This window comes from Salmo salar, chromosome 15 (genome assembly GCF_965601325.2).
Source record: "Salmo salar chromosome 15, fSalSal1, whole genome shotgun sequence".
NCBI classification, from domain to species: Eukaryota; Metazoa; Chordata; class Actinopteri; order Salmoniformes; family Salmonidae; genus Salmo; species Salmo salar.
The window spans coordinates 3,917,792-3,931,139 of NC_138305.1; the positions used below are offsets into that span (position 1 = coordinate 3,917,792).

The 13,348-nt window shown below is 42.6% G+C and overlaps 1 protein-coding gene across 4 annotated transcripts in view; it reads left to right on the plus strand.

Annotated features, from left to right (window-relative positions):
* slc39a14 (solute carrier family 39 member 14) overlaps nucleotides 1–13,348 on the plus strand; it is a 46,576-nt gene that overhangs the window by 1,492 nt on the left and 31,736 nt on the right. The window contains exon 1 of one of the 4 annotated variants that reach the window (XM_045695339.2): nucleotides 10,157–10,432. The exons of the other annotated variants lie outside the window; for them this stretch is intronic. The gene's annotated coding sequence lies outside the window, so the exon portion shown is untranslated. Of the gene's footprint in view, nucleotides 1–10,156; nucleotides 10,433–13,348 lie in introns of those variants that run through there. 4 annotated transcript variants of the gene reach the window in all.

Sequence of the window (13,348 nt, forward strand, 5' to 3'; positions counted from 1 at the left end):
CCTTCGGAAAGTATTCAGACCCCTTTACTTTTTCCACATTTTGTTACGTTACAGCCTTATTCAAAAATGTTTTTTCCCCCTCATCAATCTACACACAATACCCCGTAATGACACAGCAAAAACAGTTTTTTAAATAAATGTTAGCAAATCGATTAAACATTTTAAGAAACTCATAACATTTACATAAGTATTCATTTTATTCAACATTCTGGGTTGTAGAGACTCTTGTGGTATTTTTTTTAAGGCAGATTTATTTCAGACTGAATATCCATGGGGTAACCATGGTAACAGTCTGATGTTTAGGCAAAGATAAGCCGCTGTCTTTCATCTGTTTTCCATAAACAAGCACTGTAAAACATGGAAATATGGCCATGTGGGGGACCCTAACCCATAGGCAGGCCTCTCCAAATCCACAGATTAGGGCCTAATTCATTTTTCAATTTACTGATTTCCTTATATGAACTGTAACTTAGTAAAATTGTTCAAATTGCTGCTTGTTGCGTTTAAAAAAAATCAAGTGTGTTAGGTTTGGAGAGAGCCAATCGTAAGAGTAGGTGTGTGTCCTGGCTAAATTCCCAATCTCGCCCTCGTACCATCATGGCCACCTATTCATCCCCAGCTTCAATTGGCTCATTCATCCCCTCTCCTCTCCCATTAACTATTCAACAGGTCGTTGCTGTAAGATGAGAATGTGTTCTCAGTCAAGTTACCTGGTAAAATAAGGCTAAAATAAAGAATGTATGATACTGGGCATGTCTCTTGGTAGCTGTCACTCAAATGCAAGGGGCTGGAGCTCATTGGCTAAAATCACAATTGCTAGGGGGCTGGCCCATGTGGCGTGAAATGTAGGCGAAAAGGCACAGAGCAGCGTCCATACGAGTTACTTTCAAATGAGGAATTTCGTGTGTAATTTAGCTAAAACCGTAATTATGCTCATAGATTATGCATGTACAGTACCTTCAGAAAGTATTCACACCCTTTGACTTTATCCATATTTTGTTGTGTTACAAGGTGGGATTAAAATGCATTCAATTGTATTACTTTTTTGTCAACGATCTACACAATACTGTAATGTCAAAGTTAAACTTTTTTTTAAATCTAACATTAGTGTTAGCACGTTATTTGCACGTTATGCTTTAAAATAAATCTTCTAGCTCTGTCAAGTTGGTTGTTGATCATGTCTAGACAGCCATTTTCAAGTCTTGCCATATATTTTAAAGCAGATTCAAGTCAAAACTATAACTAGGTCACTCAGGAACATTCAACGTTGTCTTGGCAAGCTCCAGTGTAGATTTGGCCTTGTATTTTAGGTTGTTGACCTGCTGAACGGTGAATTTGTCTACCAGTGTTTTTCTCTAGCATTTTACCTGTGCTTAGCTCTATTCCATTTCTTTTAATCCTGAAAAACTCCCTAGTCCTTGCCGATGACAAGCATACCCATAATAGATGCAGCCACCATCATGCTTGAATATATGAAGTGGTACTCAGTGATGTGGTGTTGGATTTTTCTCGAACATAACGCTTTTTATTCAGGACATTAAGTGAATTTCTTTGCCGCAGTTTTACTTTAGTTCCTTATTGCGAACAGGATGTATGTTTTGGAATATCTGTATTCTGTACAGGCTTCCTCCTTTTCACTCTGTCATTTAGGTTAGTATTGTGGAGTAACTACAATGTTGTTGATCCATCCTCAGTTTTCTCCCATCACGGCCATTAAGCTTTCTGTTTTAAAGTCACCATTGGCTTCATGGTGAAATCCCTGAGCAGTTCCTCTTCGGCAACTGAGTTAGGAAGGACGTCTGTGTCTTTGCAGTGAATGGGTGGATTGATTCATCATGGAAAGTGTAATTAATAACTTCATAATGCTCAAAGGGATATTCAATGACTGCTTTCTTATTTAATTTTTTTTTTTTTTTAACCCATCTACCAATAGGTGCCCATCTACCAACCTCCCTGGTCTTTGTGATTGAGTCTGTTTGAAAGTCACTGCTCAACTGAGGGACCAAAGATAATTGTATGTGTGGTGTGCTGAGAGGAGGTAGTCATTGAAAAACCATTTTAAACACTATTATTGAGTCCATGCAACGTATTATGTTACTTGTCAACCCATAAGTCTAAGACCTGTCTAAGCCGGGGGAGGGGGTTCTACTAAGCTACATGGACCTTTTTAAAGAAGGTCATACCAAGGATCATTTTGCTATTTGATCATGTATTTTAAGACTCCTTGAAGTATCAAAAAATAAATAAAACATTTTTTTTTAGTAACATTTATTTGGCCTTACTGCTATTAGACAATGCAAACACATTGAATAACATATTTACTACATGGCACAACGGTCCTAAAATAAACATTTAAAGGAAGTTTATTCTGAACTGTCTATCCTTTATCTGAGAGATCAGAAAACATATATTTTTTTGTTCTATTTATCTTCCTATTTTTGGCACTAAACAGCCATATACTGAACAAAAATATAAACGCAACATGTAAAGTGTTGGTCCCATGTTTCTTGAGCTGAAATAAAAGATCCCAGAAATGTTCCATACGAACAAAAAGCTTATTTCTCTCAAATGTTGTCCACAAATTTGTTTACATCCATGCTAGTGAGACGTTCTCCTTTGCCAAGATCCACCTGACAGGTGTGGCATATCAAGAAGCTGATTTTAAACAGCATGATCATTAAACAGGTGCACTTTTGTCCTGGGGACAAAAAGTTTCACAACACAATGCCACAGATTCCTCAAGTTTTGATGGAGCGTGCAATTGGTATGCTGACTGCAGGAATGTTCACCAGAGCTGTTGCCAGAAAATGGAATGTTAATTTCTCTACCATAAACCGCGTCCAACGCCGTTTTAGAGAATTTGGCAGTACGTCCAACCGGCCTCACAACCGCAGACAATGTATAACCACGCCAGCCCAGGACCTCCAATACAGGTTTCTAAACCTGCAGGATCGTCTTGAGACCAGCCACCCGGAAAGCTGGTGAAATCGAGGAGTATTTCTGTCTGTAATAAAGCCCTTCTGTGGGGAAAAACTCATTCTGATTGGCTGGGCCTGGCTCCAAAGTGGGATGGCCTGGCTCCCAAGTGGGTGGGCCTATGCCCACCCATGGCTGTGCCACTGCCCAGTCATGTGAAATCTGTAAAGTAGGGCCTAATGAATTTATTTAAATTGACAAATTTCCTTAAATGAACTGTAACTCAGTAAAATCGTTACTGCAATTATTACATGTTGCTTTTCTATTTTTGTTCAGTATACTTCCATGAATTTTTTTTCGACTTGTACAGGGGGGACCTTCAATAAGTCTTGAGGGCTGTGGGCGTCCCAGAGAAAAACACTGACATCGTAAGAGTCTCAGCTTTCCATAGAGGAGTCATAATAGTTTTTAGGGCAAACCGTTCAGACGACTTTGTGAGATGACAGATTTTCGTGATGTGTTATGATCTGACAAACACCTCTCTACGGCACCTTTCACTGCAGATGCAGAAGTGTTACATCGGTGGATGGAGACGCATCCAATTCAACACATCTCTAATTTTAAACTGACAGGTTTACATTTTTTTGACAGGTTTATATTTATATCGACTTTAAGGGTTTAACCACATTTTTGCTCCTGAAGTTATTTACGCTTGACATAACAAAGGGGTTGAATACTTATTGACTAAAGACATTTCAGCTTTTCATTTGTTAAAATGTATATAAACATAATTCCAGGTTGTCATTTTAGGGTACTGTGTGTAGGCCATTGACAAAATCTCAATGAAATCCTTTTTAAATTCGGGCACAACAAAATGTAGAGAAAGTATCAGGGGGGGGGTGAATACTTTAAGGCACTGTATGTACTACACATGGACAAATCCATCCCAAAGCGGGATGTTTTAAAGAATACTTTCTTAAACGCCAAAGTACTGCAGTATGTCTAACAAAACCTCCCCGGCCAGAAGGTACTATCATAATCCTCAAATAGCCTTGTACCCCGCACATTGACTCGGTACCCCCTGCATGTAGCCTCGTTATTGTTATTTAATTGTTATTTTTTTACTTTATTTTGTCAATATTTTCTTAACCAACAATGCAGTTCAAGAAATAGAGTTAAGGGCTTGTAAGTAAGCAGTTCACTGTAAAGTCTACACCTGTTGTATTCGGTGCATGTGACAAATAACATTTGATTTGATCATTAGGCACTGAAGGTTGTTAGCAGCTAGCTAACCCATACATAGACGCTAACTATCACACTGGTTGGGTGTCGACTCTCCAGCTATGAACTCGAGGAGCTGCATCAACCTCTACGTGTCACAAGCTAGTTAGCTAGAAATATATGTAACCAGCTAGCTAGCTTTACTATCTACTAGTTAACATTAGCTAGTATCTGGGGGCGGGGGACCTCTGGATTTCCAAAGACTCCAGCAACCTTAGCCTCCCCCACCCCGTTTTTTTTCTTACCGTGGTGCTACTCGCTGTTTATTATCTATGCATAGTCACTTTACCCCTACCTGCATGTACATATTACCTCAACTAACCTGTACCCCTTCTACTCTGCCTCGTCATTGTTATTTTATTATTACTCATTTATTTATTTTACTTTAGCTCATTTAGTAAATATTTTCTTAAAACTGCATTGTTGGTTAAGGGGTTATAAGTAAGCAGTTCACTGTTCGGTCTACACCTGTTGTATTCGACACGTGACAAATAAACTTGGATTGGATCTGACCTGTTTGATTGGATGAGGGGAGATGCAGTAGATGTCTATCTAGAACTACAGAGGGTTGATTGTCTCTGTCATTTATTAAACCACTTTGCGCTCTTCAATAGCTATTGTTTCAACGTGACGAAATCAAATCAAACTTTATTTGTCACATGCGCCGAATACAACAAGTGTAGACTTTACAATTTACATTTAAGTCATTTAGCAGACGCTCTTATCCAGAGCGACTTACAAATTGGTGCATTCACCTTATGATATCCAGTGGAACAACCACTTTACAATGGTGCATCTAAATCTTTTTTGGGGGGGGGGGGGGGGGTAGAAGGATTACTCCTAGGTATTCCTTAAAGAGGTGGGGTTTCAGGTGTCTCCGGAAGGTGGTGATTGACTCCGCTGTCCTGGCGGAGTCAATCGCCACCGTGAAATGCTTCGTTACAAGCCCTTAACCAACAGTGCAGCTCAAGAAGAGTTAAGAAAATATCTACCAAGTAGACTAAAATAAGAAGTAACACAATAAGAATAACAATAATGAGACTATATACAGGAGCACCGGTACAGAGTCACTGAGCGGGAGTACAGGTTAGTTGAGGTAATTTCTATATGTAGGTGGGGGTGAAGTGACTATGCATAGATGATAAACAGCGAGTAGCAGCAGTGTACAAAGGGAGGGGGGGGTTCAATGTAAATTGTCCGGTGACAATTTTAGTAATTGTTCAGCGGTCTTATGGCTTGGGGGTAGAAGCTGTTGAGGAGCCTTTTGGTCCTAGACTTGGTGCTCCGGCACCGCTTGCCGTGCGGTTGCAGAGAAAAGTCTATAACTTTGGTGACTGGAGTCTCTGACAATTCTTTGGGCTTTCCTCTGACACCGCCTATTATATAGGTCCTGGATGGCAGGAAGCTTGACCCCAGCGATGTACTGTACTGGGCCGTACGCACTACCCTCTGTAGCGCCTTATATGCCGAGCAGTTGCCATACCAGGCGGTGATGAATCCGGTCAGGATGCTCTCGATGGTGCAGCTGTAGAACCTTTTGAGGATCTGGGGACCAAATCTTTTCAGTCTCCTGAGGGGGGAAAAGGTTTTGTCGTGCCCTCTTCACGACTGTCTTGGTATGTTTGGACCATGATAGTTCGTTGCAAGGAACTTCAAACTCCCGACCCGCTCCACTACAGCCCCGTTGATGTTAATGGAGGCCTGTTCAGCCCGCCTTTTCCTGTAGTCCACGATCAGCTCCTTTGTCTTGCTCACATTGAGGGGGAGGTTGTTGTCCTGGCACAACACTGCCAGTTCTCTGACCACCTCCCTATAGGTCGTCTCATCGTTGTCGGTGATCAGGCCTACCACTGTTGTGTCATCAGAAAACTTAATGATGGTGTTGGAGTCGTTTGGCCACGCAGTCGTGGGTGAACAAGGAATACAGGAGGGGACTAAGTACACACCCCTGAGGGGCCCCAGTATTAAGGATCAGCGTGGCAGACGTGTTGTTGCAGACGTCTTACCACCTGGGGGCGGCCCGTCAGGAAGTCCAGGATCCAGTTGCAGAGGGAGGTGTTTAGTCCTGGAGTCCTTAGCTTAGTGATGAGCTTCGTGGGCACTATGGTGTTGAACGCTGAGCTGTTGTCAATGAACAGCATTCTCACATAGGTGTTCCTTTTGTCAAGGTGAGAAAGGGCAGTGTGGAGTGCGATTGAGATTGTGTCATCTGTGGATCTGTTGGGGCGGTATGCGAATTGGAGTGGGTCTAGGGTGTCCGGGAGGGTGTTGTTGATGTGAGCCATGACCAGCCTTTCAAAGCACTTTATGGCTACCGATGTGAGTGCCACGGGGCGGTAATCATTTAGTCAGGTTACCTTCACTTCCTTGGGCACAGGGACTATGGTGGTCTGCTTGAAACATGTTGGTATTACAGACTCGGTCAGGGAGAGGTTGAAAATGTCGGTGAATACACTTGACAGTTGGTCCACGCATGCTTTGTATACATGTCCTGGTAATCCGTCTGGCCCAGCGACTTTGGGAATGTTGACCTGTTTTAAAGGTTTTGTTCACATCAACTACAGAGAGCGTTATCACACAGTCATCCAGAACAGCTGGTGCTCTTGTGCGTGCTTCAGTGTTGCATGCTTCGACACGAGCATAAAAGGCATTTAGCTCGTCTGGTAGGCATGTGTCACTGGGCAGCTCGCGTCTGAGTTTCCCTTTTTTTAGTCCGTAATAGTTTTCAAGTCCTGCCACATCTGACGAGTGTCAGAGCCGGTGTAGTAGGATTCAATCTTAATCCTGTATTGAAGCTTTGCTTGTTTGATTGTTCGTCTGAGGGCATAGCGGGATTTCTTATAAGCGTCAGGGTTAGTGTCACGCTCCTTGAAAGCGGCAGCTCTAGCCTTTAGCGCGACGCGAATGTTGCCTGTAATCCATGGCTTCTGGTTGGGATATGTACGTACGGTCACTGTTGGGGACGACGTTGTTGATGCACTTATTGATGAAGCCGGTGACTGAGGTGGTGTACTCCTTGATGCCATTGGATGAATCCCGGAACATATTCCAGTCTGTGCTAGCAAAACAGTCCTGTAGTGTAGCATCCGCGTCATCTGACCACTTCCGTATTGAGCGAGTCACTAGTGCTTCCTGCTTTAGTTTTTACTTGTAAGCAGGAATCAGGAGGATAGAATTATGGTCAGATTTGCCAAATGGAGGGCGGGAGAGAGCTTTGTATGCATAAAGGTGGTCTAGGATTTTTTTTCTTTTTTCCTGGTTGCACATGTGACATGCTGGTAAAGATTTGGTAAAACTGATTTAAGTTTTCCTGCATTAAAGTCCCCAGCCACTAGGCGCGTCGCTTCAGGGTGAGCATTTTCTTTATTTATGTCCTTATAGAGTTGGCTGAGAGCGGTCTTAGTGCCAGCTTCGTTCTGTGGTGGTAAATAGACGGTTACGAATAATATAGATGAGATCTCTCTTGGTAGATAATGTTGTCAACAGCTTATCATAAGGTACTCTACCTCGGGCGAGCAATACCTCGAGACTTCTTTAATATTAGACATTGTGCACAAGCTGTTATTGACAAATATACACACACCCCTACCCCTCATCTTACCAGAGGTACATGGAAAATCCCGCCAGCTCTATATTGTCTGGTTTGTCGTTCAGCCACGTCTCGGTGAAACATAAGATGTTACAGTTTGATGTCCCGTTGGTAGGATAATCTTAATCGTATTTTATTCAATTTTATTTTCCAATAATCAAATTAGTCACATGCACTGAATACAACCTTACAGTGAAATGTTTACTTACGAGCCCCTAACAGACAGTGCAGTTTAAAAAAAAATACGGATAAGAGATAAAAGTAACAAGTAATTAAAGAGCAGCAGTAAAAAAATAACAATATATACAGGGATATTTGCACTTTAGCATGAAGAGCGGATGGCGGTAGGAGTTTACTCGCTCGCCTACGGATTCTGCCCTCAGCGAAGAAGCACACTTTATTATTTTGTTTTCGATCAGAAGATGTTTTAGAAGGTTGCGTAACTTATTATTTCACTACTGTAAGGAATCCTATTAATGGATGGATTAGTGTTCTAGCCCAATAGAGGGAATACATATAACATGACAATGTATAGATTATTCTTTCTCATGTTCTGCCACTCCTGTCAACACTCAGCCTCGTGCTCATTCTGAAGGTGTGTGTGTGTGTGTGTGTGTGTGTGTGTGTGTGTGTGTGTGTGTGTGTGTGTGTGTGTGTGGTGTGTGTGTGTGTGTGTGTGTGTGTGTGTGTGTGTGTGTGTGTGTGTGTGTTCTGAGTCTCCCTGATCTATTAAATGCTTTGTCATCTAATGACAACGTCAGTGTTGGTTAATAACACCACCTGTCCTGAGATTTTACTGAACTCTATAATTAAGTTCTCACAGAATGTTAGGGTTGTATTGTGGGCTTTCTCCCCCGTCTCCCCTCTACATAGTTTCCACCCCCTCCCCCCCATCTTCCCCTACACTATAAGATACTCTTGTCAGTCAAAACCTCTTGAGGAAGACTCAAAGTGCGACCTGTTTCTGAGGTGAAAGCTTCAGCTTTTCTGACGAGAAAGATCTTCTGAAGCTGGCAAGTTACTTTTTGATTTTCAACCTGTACATAGTTTGGTCCTTATTAGGCTATTTTTGAGTTCGGGGGAATTGTGATTAGTCGGATACAGAATATTACAAAGGTTTTTAAAGTAGGCTGAGTACTCTGGTTAAGTGTGTTGCTGGTGGTGTATCATGTGTCTAGCCTACGTCTTCAGGATAGTGCTGCTTTCAGCAGATTTTCTGGGAACTTTATGAACACACCGTAAACAGACTTTAAATGTTCCATCACTGTTCTTTTTTTTTTTACATTCGTCAAATTGCTTTGATAAACTTTCCGCTGAGTGTTATGGAGGCCAGGCGGCAACTTGTTACAGTAGCTGGATGTGGGTTGTCTGTGCCAGGCTGACTTCACAGATGAGAGAAGCTGCGACGTGTTCAGTCAAAAGTAGCGCCTTCATAATGATTGACTTTCTCTCATAAATATATGGTTTATGCAATGGCGTATAGCCTTTATGGCACAACTTATTGCTGTTTTAGAGAAAGTCATCTGTGTGCGTATTGCATGCGTAAACGCCGAGCTCATTTAAGTTACTATGGTGTCTAACTGTAACTCTGTCTCACTTCCTTCCATTGACTCCCCCCCAGATGTCCTGTCTGTGTGTTGTGATAGCCTACATTGAATAACCTCTAGCAGACTCGAGGCAGTGTGGTGTCAGGCAGACGGTGCTGAAAGAGAACACCAGTCCCTTTTTTTGAGATTATTATAGTAATACTGCACTGAGTTTCCTGCTGATTGTCTTCCACTTTCCCTGAGTTCTAGCATGAGTTTCCTGCTGACTCTGCAGATAAAGGTCATTAAACCTGGTCCCAGAGATGTTTGTGCTGCAGCAGGCTAGTTAAAGGTACAATGCAGCAGTTTTTTTTTTCTCTCTATCAAATCATTACTGGCTAACAAGAACCTTACTGTGATTTGTTTAAAATTAAAATGGTAAAAAATAAACATATCTTCTCAGCTCTTTTACCATCTCCAAAATAATTTTAAGGATGATAAGTTTTCTGTTTTTAAACTTAAATGACTAAAACCAGATATAAAGTATGTCGAAAATAGAGCTGTATATTTTAAAATAATATCATCTTTGAGAACTAACAACCACAAGATTAAAAAATAATAATCTAAAATTCAAAAATGTCCTTTCATGGCACCCACATTGATTTTGTTCTAGTGTTTAAGTCACTCAGAGGGATTATGCTATGGCAACATGTGTAGAATTGCAGGAAATAACATTTTAAAACAGCAACATGTTTTCTGTGCAGACCTCTAAAATGTTAGGTCAGAGACTGTACCACGCTAACTGTTCTGATTGCACTGTTCTGATTGCACTGTTCTGATTGCACTGTTATGTCATCAATGAAGAACTCACTCGCTCTTTCACTGTTTGACAGATCAGGACTCGTATCCGCAAAGCATCTGTGTAGGAGTGCTGATCTAGGATCTGTCCATAAATCCATATCATCTGATTCCTTATGTTCTAAAAGGCTAAACTGATCATAGATCAGTACTCCTGAGACACTTTGTGGATTAGGGCCCAGGTTGCGATGTGGGAACAGTGATGGGGCGCTGGTGACCTCGTCTCCAGGCTAGCCTATTTACTACAGCATATCAAGAGCCGGTAGGTGGATGTGACTACTGTTTGGTATTTCATCCATGTAGCCTATTGGTTCCCCGTCTCTTCTGACCCCATCCATGTAGCCTATTGGTTCCCCGTCTCTTCTGTCCCCATCCATGTAGCCTATTGGTTCCCCGTCTCTTCTGTCCCCATCCATGTAGCCTATTGGTTCCCCGTCTCTTCTGTCCCCATCCATGTAGCCTATTGGTTCCCCGTCTCTTCTGTCCCCATCCATGTAGCCTATTGGTTCCCCGTCTCTTCTGTCCCCATCCATGTAGCCTATTGGTTCCCCGTCTCTTCTGTCCCCATCCATGTAGCCTATTGGTTCCCCGTCTCTTCTGTCCCCATCCATGTAGCCTATTGGTTCCCCGTCTCTTCTGTCCCCATCCATGTAGCCTATTGGTTCCCCGTCTCTTCTGTCCCCATCCATGTAGCCTATTGGTTCCCCGTCTCTTCTGTCTCCATCCATGTAGCCTATTGGTTCCCCGTCTCTTCTGTCCCCATCCATGTAGCCTATTGGTTCCCCGTCTCTTCTGTCCCCATCCATGTAGCCTATTGGTTCCCCGTCTCTTCTGTCCCCATCCATGTAGCCTATTGGTTCCCCGTCTCGTCTGTCTCCATCCATGTAGCCTATTGGTTCCCCGTCTCTTCTGTCCCCATCCATGTAGCCTATTGGTTCCCCGTCTCGTCTGTCTCCATCCATGTAGCCTATTGGTTCCCCGTCTCTTCTGTCCCCATCCATGTAGCCTATTGGTTCCCCGTCTCTTCTGTCCCCATCCATGTAGCCTATTGGTTCCCCGTCTCGTCTGTCTCCATCCATGTCAAGTACTGTATATTCCTGTAATAACCTAAATATGTGTGATCTTTTACATCATAGTCCCCAAACCCTAGTTTTGTTATGCAGCAGTGTAGCCTACACACAGGTCAGAGACCAGGGTCCTGGCAGGCAGTCAGGTTGGCTAGTATTGACTAGAGCAGAGCAGACTGACTGATCCTACCACCTTATCTATATGTGGTCTCAATATAACCTCTGGAGACATGCCTGGACATTATAAACCTCTTCACTACTATTACTTTACCTTGTCATCCTGAGAACGATGAGTCAGCCCTGCACAGTATTATGGGTATTTTTATCCATTCAGGACCACAGTATTTTAAAGGTCTAGTGCAACTGGGTTTTATCTCTATCAAATCATTTCTGGGTAACAATTTGAAGGACCTTACTGTGATTTTTGTTTTCAATTAAATGGTCAAAAAGGAAGAGAAATATCTTCTTAGCAGAGAGGAATTTCTCAAGTAAGAATTTTACTAGGACTGTCTGAGTGGTCTGACTTGGGAAGGGGGAAACTGAAAACGATCTGTTATTGGCAGAGAAGTTTTCTGCCTGGTGATGTCAGGCCAAAACTACATCTCACCAAAACAGGCTGATATTTCAGGCGATCTTAAACTAAAAGGGCATTATTTTTTAAACAATTTTACAGTATAATTCCAATCTCATAGTGTAGAAATATACACAAAGTGTACAAAACATTAGGAACACTCTTTCTATGACAGACTGACCAGGTGAATCCAGGTGAAAGCTATGATTCCTTGTTGATGTCTCTTGTTAAACCCACTACATTCAGTGTAATCAGTCAGAGGAAGGCCCTAGAAATTGGCAGACTCCAGCCACCCAAGTTATAGACTGTTTTCTCTCCTAACGCACGGCAAGTGGTACCGGAGCGCCAAGTTTAGATCCAAGAGGCTTCTAAACAGCTTCTACCCCCAAGCCATAAGACTCCTGAACAGCTAATCAAATGGCTACCCAGACTATTTGCATTGTGTCCGTCCCCCCCCCCCCTTTTACGCTGCTGCTACTCTGTTTATTATCTATGCATTGTCACTTTAACTCAACCTACATGTACATATTACCTCCACTAACCTGTACCCCAGCACATTAACTCTGTACCCTGTATATATCCCCGCTATTGTTATTTTACTGCTGCTCTTTAATTATTTGTTTACGTATCTATTTCTTAACTGCATTGTTGGTTAAGGGCTTTTAAGCATTTCACTGTATGGTCTACCTACACCTGTTGTATTCGGTGCATGTGACAAATATCATTTGAAATGAATGGGAGGAGACCAGTTAAAGAAGGATTTTTAAGCCTTGCGGCAATTGAGACATGCGTTGTCTGTGTGCCATTCAGGGGGTGCTTTTGAACGGGGTATGGCACTGGGTGCCAGGCGCACCGGTTTTTAGTGTATCAAGAACTGCAACACTGCTGGGTTTTTCACCCTCAACAGTTTCCTGTGTGTGTCAAGAACAGTCCACCACCTAAAGGACATCCAGCCAACTTGACACAACTGTGGGAAGCATTGGAGTCAACATGGGCCAGCATCACTGTGGAACGCTTTCGACACCTTGTGGAGTCCATGCGCCAAACGAGGCTGTAGCCTACAAAACGGACCGCCATGCGCGGCCTCCCATTCGCTGTAGCCTACAAAACGGACCGCCATGCGCGGCCTCCCATTCGCTGTAGCCTACAAAACGGACCGCCATGCGCGGCCTCCATTCGCTATTCGAGTACGTACAGATGACATATTTTTCCCCCTGCCCCTCTTGCTGCCCATTTGATATTGGGCCATTCTAAATCAAAACTAATCTTACATATTAGATAAAACAAGATTACGTTGAGAATAGTCTGATGGGTGAAAATGTGATCACTTGATGAGAGAACAGCTGTGCAGCCTGAGGCGAGGATCAGAGAGCAAGCTTTTTTCCCCGCAACCTTCTGAAATCATCAATATCCTGTAGTCGCATCATGCAGCCCATATATGCATAGATTTCTAACCCATTCTAAGGTTTGTATCATTCACAACTAAAGTTGCCAAATAACTTTAAATAGAGTATATAGGACCTGTTTGAAATGATCACTT